The 12,222-nt window shown below is 43.5% G+C and overlaps 1 pseudogene; it reads left to right on the top strand.

Annotated features, from left to right (window-relative positions):
* Positions 1–4,781, top strand: part of LOC141207018 (dynein axonemal heavy chain 12-like) — a 74,413-nt pseudogene extending 69,632 nt beyond the window's left edge.
* Positions 4,782–12,222: the final 7,441 nt, after the last annotated feature.

Below are 12,222 nucleotides of genomic sequence, written 5' to 3'. Positions count from 1 at the left end.
ACATATGTGTATTTTTTGTAAAACTTATTTTCTCTGTTTTTACTGGGGGAAAAAACCCATTTCAAGTTTTATGGGGTTTTTTTTTGTTTTTTTTCATACTTTTTAAAACATTTTTTGTAACTTTTCTCTGTATTTATTAGCCCCCTTAGGGAACTTAAAGCTGCGATCGTCTGATCGCTTGTGCTATATACAGCAATGCTACACCATTGCTGCATATAGCAAAAATCACGGTCTCCTTTGAAGCCCGGCCACGTCATCCGCGATTGTTAGAGGCAGGTTCCTGACGTCTGCTGAGAATTGCATGTCAATAGTACCTTTAGAAATATATTTACTTAGAAAATTGGTGACGTGTTCAATACTTATTTCGCCCGCTGTATATTGTATCCCTTTTCTTCTCTTTTAGGCCAGTTTTGCTTTCTCCCTGGTTTGGTCCATTGGCGGCTGTTGTGACACCGACAGCCGAGTGAAGTTTGATGCTTTTTTTCAAAGAAATTGTCACAGGAAAGATCGATCAGAGCCCTTTCCTGTCCTCCGTGGGGAAATGGGAATGTCCTTTGGACGATAAAGGCCTGGTCTATGACTACATGTACGAGGTAAAGGGATTTCTTCATGGAAATCAAGCCTAATGCTCAGCAACTTATAACTTTGGCCTTTGGGTTATTATCTTAGGTCTCTTAGGACATGTTCACACTGTGTTTATGCCGTATATCTATGACTCTGCCAGAGGTTCTGATTGAATCCCCGAAAAACTGAATTCAGAAGGAGACATGGAGTCCAATGACCTAAGTGGATTCCGTCAGATCCTCTGGCAAAGTAATAGACATGCTGCATAAACGCAGTGTGAACAGGACCTAAATGTCAAACTTATGTAATGTGTCAGTGCTCTCTTATCCCTACATCAAATGTGTCCGAATATGGTTTATCAAAGTTGTAACTACTTTTTTTTTCTTTGAAGTTAAAAGGCCGAGGGCGCTGGGTTCACTGGAATGAGTTTATTAAAGGCACAGCCACGTGGGACAAAAGCACCAAAATCCAAGATATCATTGTGCCAACTATGGATACTGTCAGATACACCTTCCTCATGGATATGTGCATCAAAAACACCAAGTAAGAGTAACAAAATGACTCTTATTAGGAAACCTTGTTGACAATTATCCATTTTGCCATCACAATTACTTATTGTATGGGAAAACCATTCGGATAGTGGAGTCGAATTAGGAAACCCTATTGGTCTATACACAGAAAACTGGCCGCCATTCACACCTGTCTGTTTTATGTCTGTACCAAACACAGTTTGTATAAATGAAAATAGTTTGCTAGTTACTTAAGGACGGGAAACACATATCACGATGGACGGACGGGCCGCGGGACCCCTGACCTGAAATTGACAGCCTCATAGACATCCATGAGGCTGGCGAGTTTGGGTCCGGAGATCTTGGTCCGTACATGGATGGTGTTTATCGGACATATGAATTCGGGCCTAAATTAGTAGTTTTATTCTCAACACTGTAAAATGTTTGATTTTATGGTTGTCCTACAAACTACTTTCCTTTTTTCGCAGACCACTCTTATTTGTGGGACCGACGGGGACAGGGAAATCTATTTACGTCAAAGACAAACTGATGAACAATCTGGACAAAGAAAAATTCTTTCCCTTCTTCATCAACTTTTCTGCTCGCACCAGTGCCAATCAGATTCAGGTTTGTCTTCTTTTTATCACCCTGCCTTCTGACAAATTAAAGAGGTTGCTTCATTAGGATATATAGATGTCATTGGGGGGGATACGCCACTTAGGACCCCCTGCTATGAGCCACAGAGGAGACCCACAAACAACAGAGGTCTCTCTCGCAGACCCTGAAGATCTGTGTATTAGATGGTCAGACATACATTTAAATGGGTTGATGGACCCATGTGTGTCTTAAAACAAAAAAAATACCCTGTCGCTTCTCCACGCTGCCGCCTGTGTCCCCATCGGTCTCTTCACTTCCTTTTCGACCAGGAGATGTCAATGAAGCCAACCAGTGTCAGATGATCGCCTGCAGTGGTGACTTTCTTTCTGAGCCAGAAAAGAGAGCTAGAAGACTAGTTCTTCTAGGTCGAATGAAACATCAATTCTGCAGCCAATCAATAGTCGCTGATTTGGCTTCAGCGGTCATGTGATGTTTTCTACCTGAAAATGAGACACCGCAGTAGTGGTCAACCTATTGAATCTTCCGACACATAGTTTGCATCTTATTCTAGAATATCATCATGGACAGACTGGACAAAAGACGGAAAGGCGTGTACGACCTCAGATGGGGAAGAAATGCGTCATATTTGTGGATGATATGAACATGCCGGCATTAGAAAAATATGGAGCACAGCCACCTATCGAGCTCCTGCAGCAGTTATTAGACCACGGGAATTGGTAATATTCGCAAAAAAAATTAGTTTTTTATTTGTAAGTTATTTTCTTTTATATTTTCCACTATACGTATATATGCAGCGTGTGTATGTATGTATATATATATACAGTACAGACCAAAAGTTTGGACACCCCTTCTCATTTAAAGATTTTTCTGTATTTTCATGACTATGAAAATTGTACATTCACACTGAAGGCATCAAAACTATGAATTAACACATGTGGAATTATATACTTAACAAAAAAGTGTGAAACAACTGAAAATATGTCTTATATTCTAGGTTCTTCAAAGTAGCCACCTTTTGGTTTGATGACTGCTTTGCACACTCTTATATATATAACTTTTCTCACCTTTTAGGTATGACTTAAAGGACACCTCCAAAATCTCATTGGTTGATGTACTGCTGACTGCAGCAATGGGTCCCCCCGGTGGCGGAAGAAACGCAGTTACACCTCGATTTTTACGTCATTTTAATATCTGCACTATAAACGTCTTCAGTGATGAGACCATGGTCCGCATCTTCTCCGCCGTGGTGGCCTTCTATCTACGAAACAATGAGTTTTCTCCCAAATTTTTTACTGTTGGGAACCAAATAGTTAACGGCACCATGTAGGTGAGAAATACTACATTTTTTATATATCATTTGATTCTGTGACCCATACAGTGCCACTTTAAAAAGAATATTCTTGTGGTGCTGCAGCCCCTCCAACTCTCTACGTTTTGAGGATTTTTAAGTTTTAACATAGCTATGAAGCATTTTATGGATTGCTACATGTGTAAAACATCTGAACCACCATCAGCACGAGTGCAGCACCAGAACCATCATTAGTTCATGAAGGCCGCTCCAGGACCACCGTCAGTACATGAATGCAGTGCCAAAACCACCGTCAGTAGATGAATGCAGCGCCAGAACCACTGTCAGTACATGAATGTACGGAAAGAACCACCGTCAGTACATTAATGCAGTTCCAGAACCACCATCAGTACATGAATGCAGCGCCAGAACCACCGTCAGTACATGAATGCAGCGCTAGAACCACTGTCAGTACATGAATGCAGCGCCAGATCCACCGTCCGTTCAGCTGATTGGTGGGGGTACCTGAATTCAGACCCCAACCAATCTGATTTTGATTGCTTATACAAATTCTTAAGTTTAACTTCACTCATAGTTTTAGATCTAAATTCTAGGTGTACAAGAAAGCCATGGAGAACCTATTACCCACCCCGGCTAAATTCCATTATACATTTAATCTGCAGGATTTCTCTCGAGTGGTGCAGGGATGCTTACTGATCAAGAAAGAGTCAACGAAAAATAAACGTGTCATGGTGCGACTTTGTCCATGAAGTTCTGCAGGTGTTTTATGACCGCTTAGTCGACGACCAGGACCGATCCTGGCTATACAAACTATTGAAAGATGTGGTGAAAGATCATTTCAAAGAAAGTCTTGATTCTGTCTTTGAGAACCTAAAACAAGAAAACAAACCTGTAAGTAGTGAAATACTGACTTGGCTAGAGTCAGACGTCTATATAGCGGACGTATTCTACGGTCGGTCGTGTTATTGGTGCAGGTCCCGGGCCGACTGTCCTAACTTGAACTAGCATAGCCTCATAACCATCTGTGACGCTGTTAGTTTCGGACCGGCAGAATCTTGGTAGGATTGGGAAATGCAATGTAAGATGTAGTGTAAAATATGTTTGCTCTAATTGCGCAAGCTATGATATTTGATGTTCTATAATAATTGGTTATATAATTGTGGAGTTTTTTTTGCAGCTCGAGGAGGAAGATATTAGAAACTTGCTGTTTGGCGACTAGATGAATCCTGATCTCGAAGGCGATGAACGTTTGTATGCCGAGATACCAAGTGTGCAGCAGTTCAACGATGTTGTGGAGAGATGTCTGGATGAATACAACCAGACCCACAAAACCCGTATGAACCTTGTTATATTCAGGTATGCCTGTAATAGGAGCATATAGCTGCCTCTGCACTCTCTCGGTCCAGGGCCATGGCCAGAGCTAGACGGCCAGCTTGGGCACAATTGAGTGAAGGGTGCCACTGTGAACCTCCTTTTTTTCATATACACCCAATTGAAAACTGTGTCTGAGCATTTGATAAGTATATATGACTCGCCCCCTGGGCCGTGGGGCACTCGGAACTGGGCTTCTGCGCGGTGATGGGGGGTAGTAGTGGCAACCCGATCCCGTTGCTCAGGGTGGTCAGACCAGTGGCAGTCTTCTATATGTTTTGCAATGTCCGACTACGCCACCCGTGGATTGCGGTCAGAGTGAACCGCCGCTGCAGAGCATACCGCTGAGGCTGGTGTTGTGGGTGCAGCAGGGAATAGTACAACTCCCCACGGGAGGAGTGTAGCCTCAGGGCAGTGAGCATAGATTGTGGGGGTTGTAGTGCTCACAAAGCAGTCATCAAACCAAAAGGTGGCTACTCTGAAGAACCTAGAATATAAGACATATTTTCAGTTGTTTCACACTTTTTTGTTAAGTATATAATTCCACATGTGTTAATTCATAGTTTTGATGCCTTCAGTGTGAATGTACAATTTTCAAAGTCATGAAAATCCAGAAAAATCTTTAAATGAGAAGGTGTGTCCAAACTTTTTTCTGTACTGTATATACACACACATATATATACTGTATATATACACACACATATATATATATATATATATATATATATATATATATATATACACACACACACACATATATATATATATATATATTGTATATATACACAACACATATATATATTGTGTATATATACACACACACACATATATATATACTGTATATAGACACACACACATATATACTGTATATAGACACACACATATATATATACTGTATATACACACACACATATACAGTATATACTGTATATAGACACACACATATATATATTGTATATAGACACACACATATATATATATATATACTGTATATACACACACATATATATATACTGTATATATACACACACACAAATATATAGCAACAGGGCCCCGCTGCGTCCTCTGTGTCTCTGTACAGATATAAGTGTAACACGTACTGGATCCAGCACAGGTGACAGTCTGCCATAGAGCTGACGTGCAGTACATACACTGTGTTATGGGGGCGCTCACCTGTGCGGACCCCGCTCTCCGGCCGCTACTTCTTTGCTCATATAAGGTCTCATTCTGCCATTAAACAATTCGGTTGTCATGGCAGCAGGGGTGGGGCGTTGGTAGGGGGCGTGTCTGGTATAGGGCAGATTGGGGCGGGGCTGTCATGCAGTGCTTGTCTCATCCCTGTAATTTCCTGCTGATGCCACCTGGTGGACAGCATTGGTCAGTACACGCTGAGAATGCTACATTTGCATTGTACTGTGGGAGCTGCTGGTACTACTGGTGCTTCCTGACTGCTGTCCCTATGAGGTATGCAGTATGTCACATGGTGGGGGAGGAACATTTTATATATGTATATGCACTGCTCAAAAAATAAAGGGAACTGTGCGGCCCTCCAAACAAATGCCACCCCACACCATTACTGACCCACTACCAAACCGGTCATGCTGACGGATGTTGCAGGCAGCAGATCGCTCTCCACGGCGTCTCCAGACTCTGTCACATCTGTTACATGTGCTCAGTGTGAACCTGCTTTCATCTGTGAAGAGCACAGGGCGCCAGTGGCGACTTTGCCAATCCTGGTGTTCTGTGGCATTTCTTTGGATGGCCGCACAGCCCTCCTTGTGCTCGGCAGAGGTAGCCTGACTGCCATTAGGTACCGATATGAGATCCTCAGACCCCTTGTGAGACCATATGCGGGTGCGGTTGGCCCTGGGTTCCTCCTAATGCCGGACAATGCCAGACCTCATGTGGCTGGAGTGTGTCAGCAGTTCCTGCAAGATGAAGGCATTGAAGCTATGGACTGGCCCGCCCGTTCCCCAGACCTGAATCCGGGACACATCTGGGACATCATGTCTCGCTCCATCCATAAAACGGACAAACAACACAAATATTGGTTCTATCTTTTACACATTTGGGGTAGCCCTTAAGAGGGCCATTGGGTCAAAGAGAGAGAGAGAAGAGAGAGGGGAGGGAGAGAAGAGAGAGGGAAGGGAGAGATACCGGGAGATACCAAGAGAGGGAAAAAAGAGAGACCCAACCAGTGCAAGGCTAAGCCGGGCAGGCGGCAGCGGCTATTTATACCCACTGCTGATCTCTGATTGGTGGAAAATCTGGGTATGGCTGCTTTGATTGGTGGAAAAACTGGGTGTGGCTGCTCTGTGATTGGTCAGCATTATGACCTCACAGTGGCGATGACTCATACCTCCTGGGTGGTTGTTTTTAATGTATTTTTTGTTGTAACATTTTGTATGGCTGTTTGGTGCAGGGGGTGGGGTCGGGAGTATTTTAACCCCTGCACACCCCCATGACCATATGCCTCGACCCGTAGAAGCGTGATAGACACGCGAAACGGCCGTCGTCCGCAAAAGGCGCCGCTTCCCTGTATTTTTAATGGAAATGGAATAAAAGAAGATTTTATTAAATCGGTGTGCCACCTCGCTTTCTTCATGTATGAGTAGTATAATAATGATGATTTATCCTGGGGATGGGTTATCAATATCAGATCGGTGGGGCTCCGACACGCGGCACCGGCTCTACCCATCAGCTGATTGCAGCGCTCAAGTGTAAATAGTGTGAAGATTGAACATCACAGCTCCATTCACTGTACTGTGGGTCCTGCAGATCAGCTAATATTCATGTAATAGGAGCTGATCTGCAGCACCAGGGAGCGGCCACTACAGAGTGAACAGATCAGTGATTTTTCAGCTCCTCAACACTGTTTACATCTGACCTCGGCCGAAGCTGCAAACAGCTGATTAGTGGAGGTGCCGTGTGCCGGACCACCACAAATCTGATATTAATGAGCTAACCAGGGGATAAGCCATCAAAATGTTTGTCCTGGAAAATCCCTTTAAGGCCCACCTGCACATAATAAATATATATATATATATATATATATATATATATATATATATATATATATAGCAAAGAGTGGGAAGGGGTTAATCACAGGCTCATAAAACGGACAAACAACACAAATATTGGTTCTATCTTTTACACATTTGGGGTAGCCCTTAAGAGGGCCGTTGGGTCAAAGAGAGAGAGAGAGGGGAGGGATAGATACCGGGAGATACCAAGAGAGAGAAAAAGAGAGAGACCCAACCAGTGCAAGGCTAAGCCGGGCAGGCGGCAGCGGCTATTTATACCCACTGCTGATCTCTGATTGGTGGAAAATCTGGGTGTGGCTGCTATTTATACCCACTGCTTATCTCTGATTGGTGGAAAATCTGGGGGTGCCTGCTCTGTGATTGGTGGAAAATCTGGGCATGGCTGCTCTGTGATTGGTCAGCATTATGACCTCACAGTGGCGATGACTCATACCTCCTGGGTGGTTCTTCTGGGCAATTCTGTTTTCTGATTGGTGGAAATTCTAATCAGCATTATGACCTCACAGTGGCCGTGACTCATGTTTCATGGACTGTTCTATCTGGGTGACCTGAAACATGCTGATCTCTGATTGGTGGAAATTCAAGTCATCTTCATGACATCACAATCAAGAAGAATGAATATCCAATTTACTTAATATAAATGACCAGCAATGCTGATCTCTTAATGGTGGAAATTCAAGTCATCTTCATGACATCACAATCAGCATGTTATTACTGCCGATATGTCCAATTTTTTTCCTAAATTTCCTACGTTTGTCCTAATTTATTAGCACATATATACCACTCATTCCTACAATCAAAGGATCAGGAAACCCCTCTGAAATCAATATCCTACAATTTACCCCAACAGCAAAAAAACAACTATACACAAAATACCAAAAGGTATATCAGATTATTAATGAGCAAATAAAAGACACATAAAAATAATTTTTAGAAATGTGTAGAAAAAATGCTGTAAAGTAAGAATGCTTCAAAAATAGAAATGTTAATGATCTATTTAATCAATTAACAAAATACAAGTGAATGAACAAACAAAAAATCTAGATCCAATCAATATTTGGTGTGACCAACTTTTCACTTTAAAACAGCGTCAATTCTTCTAGGTACATATGCGCAAAGTCAGGGATTTTGTAATAATGCAGTCAGGTGTCTGGTCATACACCATGGCAAGGCTGAGCAAGAATACACAAGGAAGTTATACTACATCAGCAAGGTCTCTAAGGCACAAATTTCAAAGCAGATTGAGGGTTCAAGATGTGTCATTCAAGCACTAGTGAAGAAGCACAAGAAAATGTGCAAGGTTGAGGTCAATAGATGCAGTGGTCGGCCAAGGAAACTTAGTGCAGCAGATGTATGACACATTATGGTTACTTTCCTTCAAAAGCGGAAGATGTCCAGCAGTGCCATCAGCTCAGAACTGGCAGCAACCAGTGGGACTCAGCTTCACTCATCTACTGTTCCGAGAAGACTGGCCAGAAGTGGTCTTCATAGCAGAATTATGGTGAAAAAGCCATATCTTCCACATCAAAACAAGGCCAAGTGACGCTGAGTCACTGCATTAAAACAGAGAAAACGGGGAAGGAGGGGGGGGGGATTGGCAAGATGTGCGCGGTTGAGCCAAAATATGAAAAATGTGGTTGTTACTGTAGGGAGTTTGTTCACTGAAGGGCTGGAGAGCAGAACAATAATGAGTGTCTGTGGTCAATAGTGATGCATAACCACGGTGAAGGGTCCTGTAAGTTTGGGGCTGCATTTCAGCAAATGGAGTTGGGAATTGGGTCAGACCTCATGCTATAACATTTTCCCCCATCATGGGCCCCTCTCTGGCATATTGTCCCCATTCTGGCATAATTTCCCTCATTCTGGTTTAAGACATCTCTGTTTGCTCCGCTGCACCTTCTGCATTCTTCAATATCCAGATCCATATTCCAGTTTGTCTTCTCTTCTGCACTACGTGAGTCCACAATCAACTGAGGAATACCTACGTCTGCTTACTATCCTTATTTCTGTTTGCATATTACTGTACCTAAGTAAACTTGGACTATCGTTAACGTTTACATACCCTAATAGTAATGAAGGCCGTGCCTTACAGATTAGGTTCTAAGAAGTATTGTTTGGAATGAACTTACCTTCATAAACTGTTTGCTGTGATCTTTTGCACTTGAGTTTAAAATAGACTTTCACACTACTCTTGTCTCAGTCTCTGCTTTTGGCCCACGCCATTGGACTTCAGGGTATCTACTAACATCGTAACAGGCAGTTCCTTTGAGCTCATGATTCTCATTTGGTCTGACATGCACTGTGAGCTGTGAGGTCTTATATAGACAGGTGTGTGCCTTTCCAAATCAAGTCCTATCAGTTTAATTAAACACAGCTGGACTCCAATGAAAGAGTAGAACCATCTCAAGGAGGATCACAAGGAAATGGACAGCATGTGACTTAAATATGAGCAAAGGGTCTGAATACTTATGACCATGTGATATTTCAGTTTTCCTTTTTTAATAAATTTGCAAAAATTTCTACATTTCTGTTTTTTTTCAGTCAAGATGGGGTGCACAGTGTACTTTAATGAGAAAAAAAATGAACTTTTTAGAATTTACCAAATGGCTGCAATGAAACAAGAAGTGAAAGATGTAAAGGGGTCTGAATGCTTTCCGTACCCACTGTATATAGTACTCAATGGGTGTGGCCTGCCTCTGATTGAGAAGTGCCTCTTCCGGCAGTCTGAATAAGGGTCTATCGTTAGGGGTGTGACTAATTTGTTTTCACTTAGGGTGATATATGTCCCGCTTTTAATGAGATTTAATAACATTTGTATTTTAGGGTTTCTATTATAATTCTGGGATTTCCTAATTTGTTTATAGAATTTTTGAATTGCATAACACATAGGATAAGGATAATAGGTTTAGTATATGAGATAGGAAATAGTTATTGATAGAACTAGTGCAGTGGATGGGCACTAGTGTTAATAAAAAGAGGGGCACTTCCTGATAGTGTGCGCCATGTCCCATGATTTGGGAATCTTACAGACCATATTGCACTATCATTAAGTTGCTGTTTTGTTGCTATGCAGTTAGGTTTTCCTTTCTTATAAGTTTGTCCTTTGTCTCTCCCTGTCTCTCTCAGATGTAGCTGTGATGTCAGTAACCCCTCCCTTCTTCTCCATTCTTCTTCCTCATTCACCATCTTCAGCCATGTTAGAAGCTTATGTGCTTCCAACCCGTTTCTAAAAAAGTCTTTTTACCTGCTGTGCATTTGCACATCATCGAGTATTCTGCTAGAAAATAAATCTTCTTCTGAATCTTCAACAATGTGCTTCTTGCAGTCGAGTTAAACTATCTGAAGACATCACTATGTGTGAGTACGGTAAAGAGACAGCCTAGAAACGGTGTCTCACAGCGCCCTATGCTTGCAGCTTAGTCATGGAGTCAGAATAGTGTGAGTTCAGTGAGAGTTAGTGAAGTGCATAGTGAAGGTGAAGTTCAGGTGCGGTGGGCTGCTAGGGGCAGCATGTGTCACTTGTTCCAGGCAGTGGGAGGCATTACTGGGATCCAGAGCAGTCGCTCCAGTCACGTCCAGAGCCTTAGGTCTGGTATAGGAGCTGCCGGACACTTTGTGTACTCTGAAGTACAAAGGAAGATGGACAGGGACCTGCATAGATGGAAGTTGAAGGCCAGTCCCGGGTGCACTGCAGAGGTGGACAAGAAATACAGGATGAGCTAGCAACAGGGCTGAAGAGGAGTTATGCTAAGAAGGAGGATAATGTGAATTGCTGTGCCTTATCCTGTCTGTACCCACCTGATGAACTAGAACTGTCAAGTATATGTTTGACTGTTACAAAGAACATTGTGTCCCCTAAATTGTGTGCGGCGGCTTCTGAGGAAAGAAGCCTGAAGGCAGTGGAGGCCTGCGGCCTACAAGAGAATGTGCTGCACCCCACACCCTAGAGCACACTGGGACTGGGACACCCATTGTCTGTAAAGTGCCAGAGCGAAATCAGACAGACGTTCAGTCACGACTACCGCTCTGTGCCACTTTACAAGATGAGTGATAAGAAGAGAAGAGGAAATAATGGTCGCTGCCCAAACTGTGACAAGAACAGGACCACAATGTGTGTCACCCTGGCCTGGATGCCACAAATGTATAATAAAGCTGTGTCTGAGAGCAAAGGGGAGGTCCTCTAGTCAAGGGCCATTAGCATGCAATACCTCCTGTCACAGGCCAGTAGGGGGAGCAGGCTGCCCCTATAAAAGCTGGAACTGGGGGCAGGGTTAGAGAGAACTGGACAACCTGTCTCTGGATTGAGAGGTGTCCCAGAGCCGGGACAGACAGTTGTGTTGCAGCCTAAGAGGACGTGTGGCAGTAGGAGAGCCACGAGCCAGGGACAAAAGGCGAAGTGAGTCTGTCCTGGCAGATAAAGAAACTAATCTTCCAGACTTTGGTGTCTGAGGCTGTGAGGATTCCACATCCTACAGCAGATAACCAGTCCGCAGGGGACTGTATGTTCCTTGGCCTAAGAAGCCCGGAGGCTCCGCCACAGCAGAAGGGACCAACAGAGCCGTACCAGGCCGGGAGTAGCAAGGGACCCAAGTTGCAAGCCATACGGGCGAGAGGACACGGTGAGCTCAGGAACGTGGGCTGTTACATTACCAGAAGGGAAATAGCCAGAAGGAGCACAGAGAGCACGGTAGGCCGACACCCTCATCTTGACCAGGGCCAGCTTCCCACTTGCTCTCAGACATCCAGGCCCCCTCCTAGCTGGGCCTGTTTCTGGGTCGTTTTACCTGTTCTAATAAAGACCCTGAAC

The sequence above is a fragment of the Phyllobates terribilis genome, unplaced genomic scaffold (genome assembly GCF_046119375.1).
Source record: "Phyllobates terribilis strain yellow unplaced genomic scaffold, ASM4611937v1 Scaffold_157__1_contigs__length_4398786, whole genome shotgun sequence".
Lineage (NCBI taxonomy): Eukaryota > Metazoa > Chordata > Amphibia > Anura > Dendrobatidae > Phyllobates > Phyllobates terribilis.
Note: the sequence above shows the minus strand (reverse complement) of the source record. Positions and strands in the feature narration are given on the sequence as shown.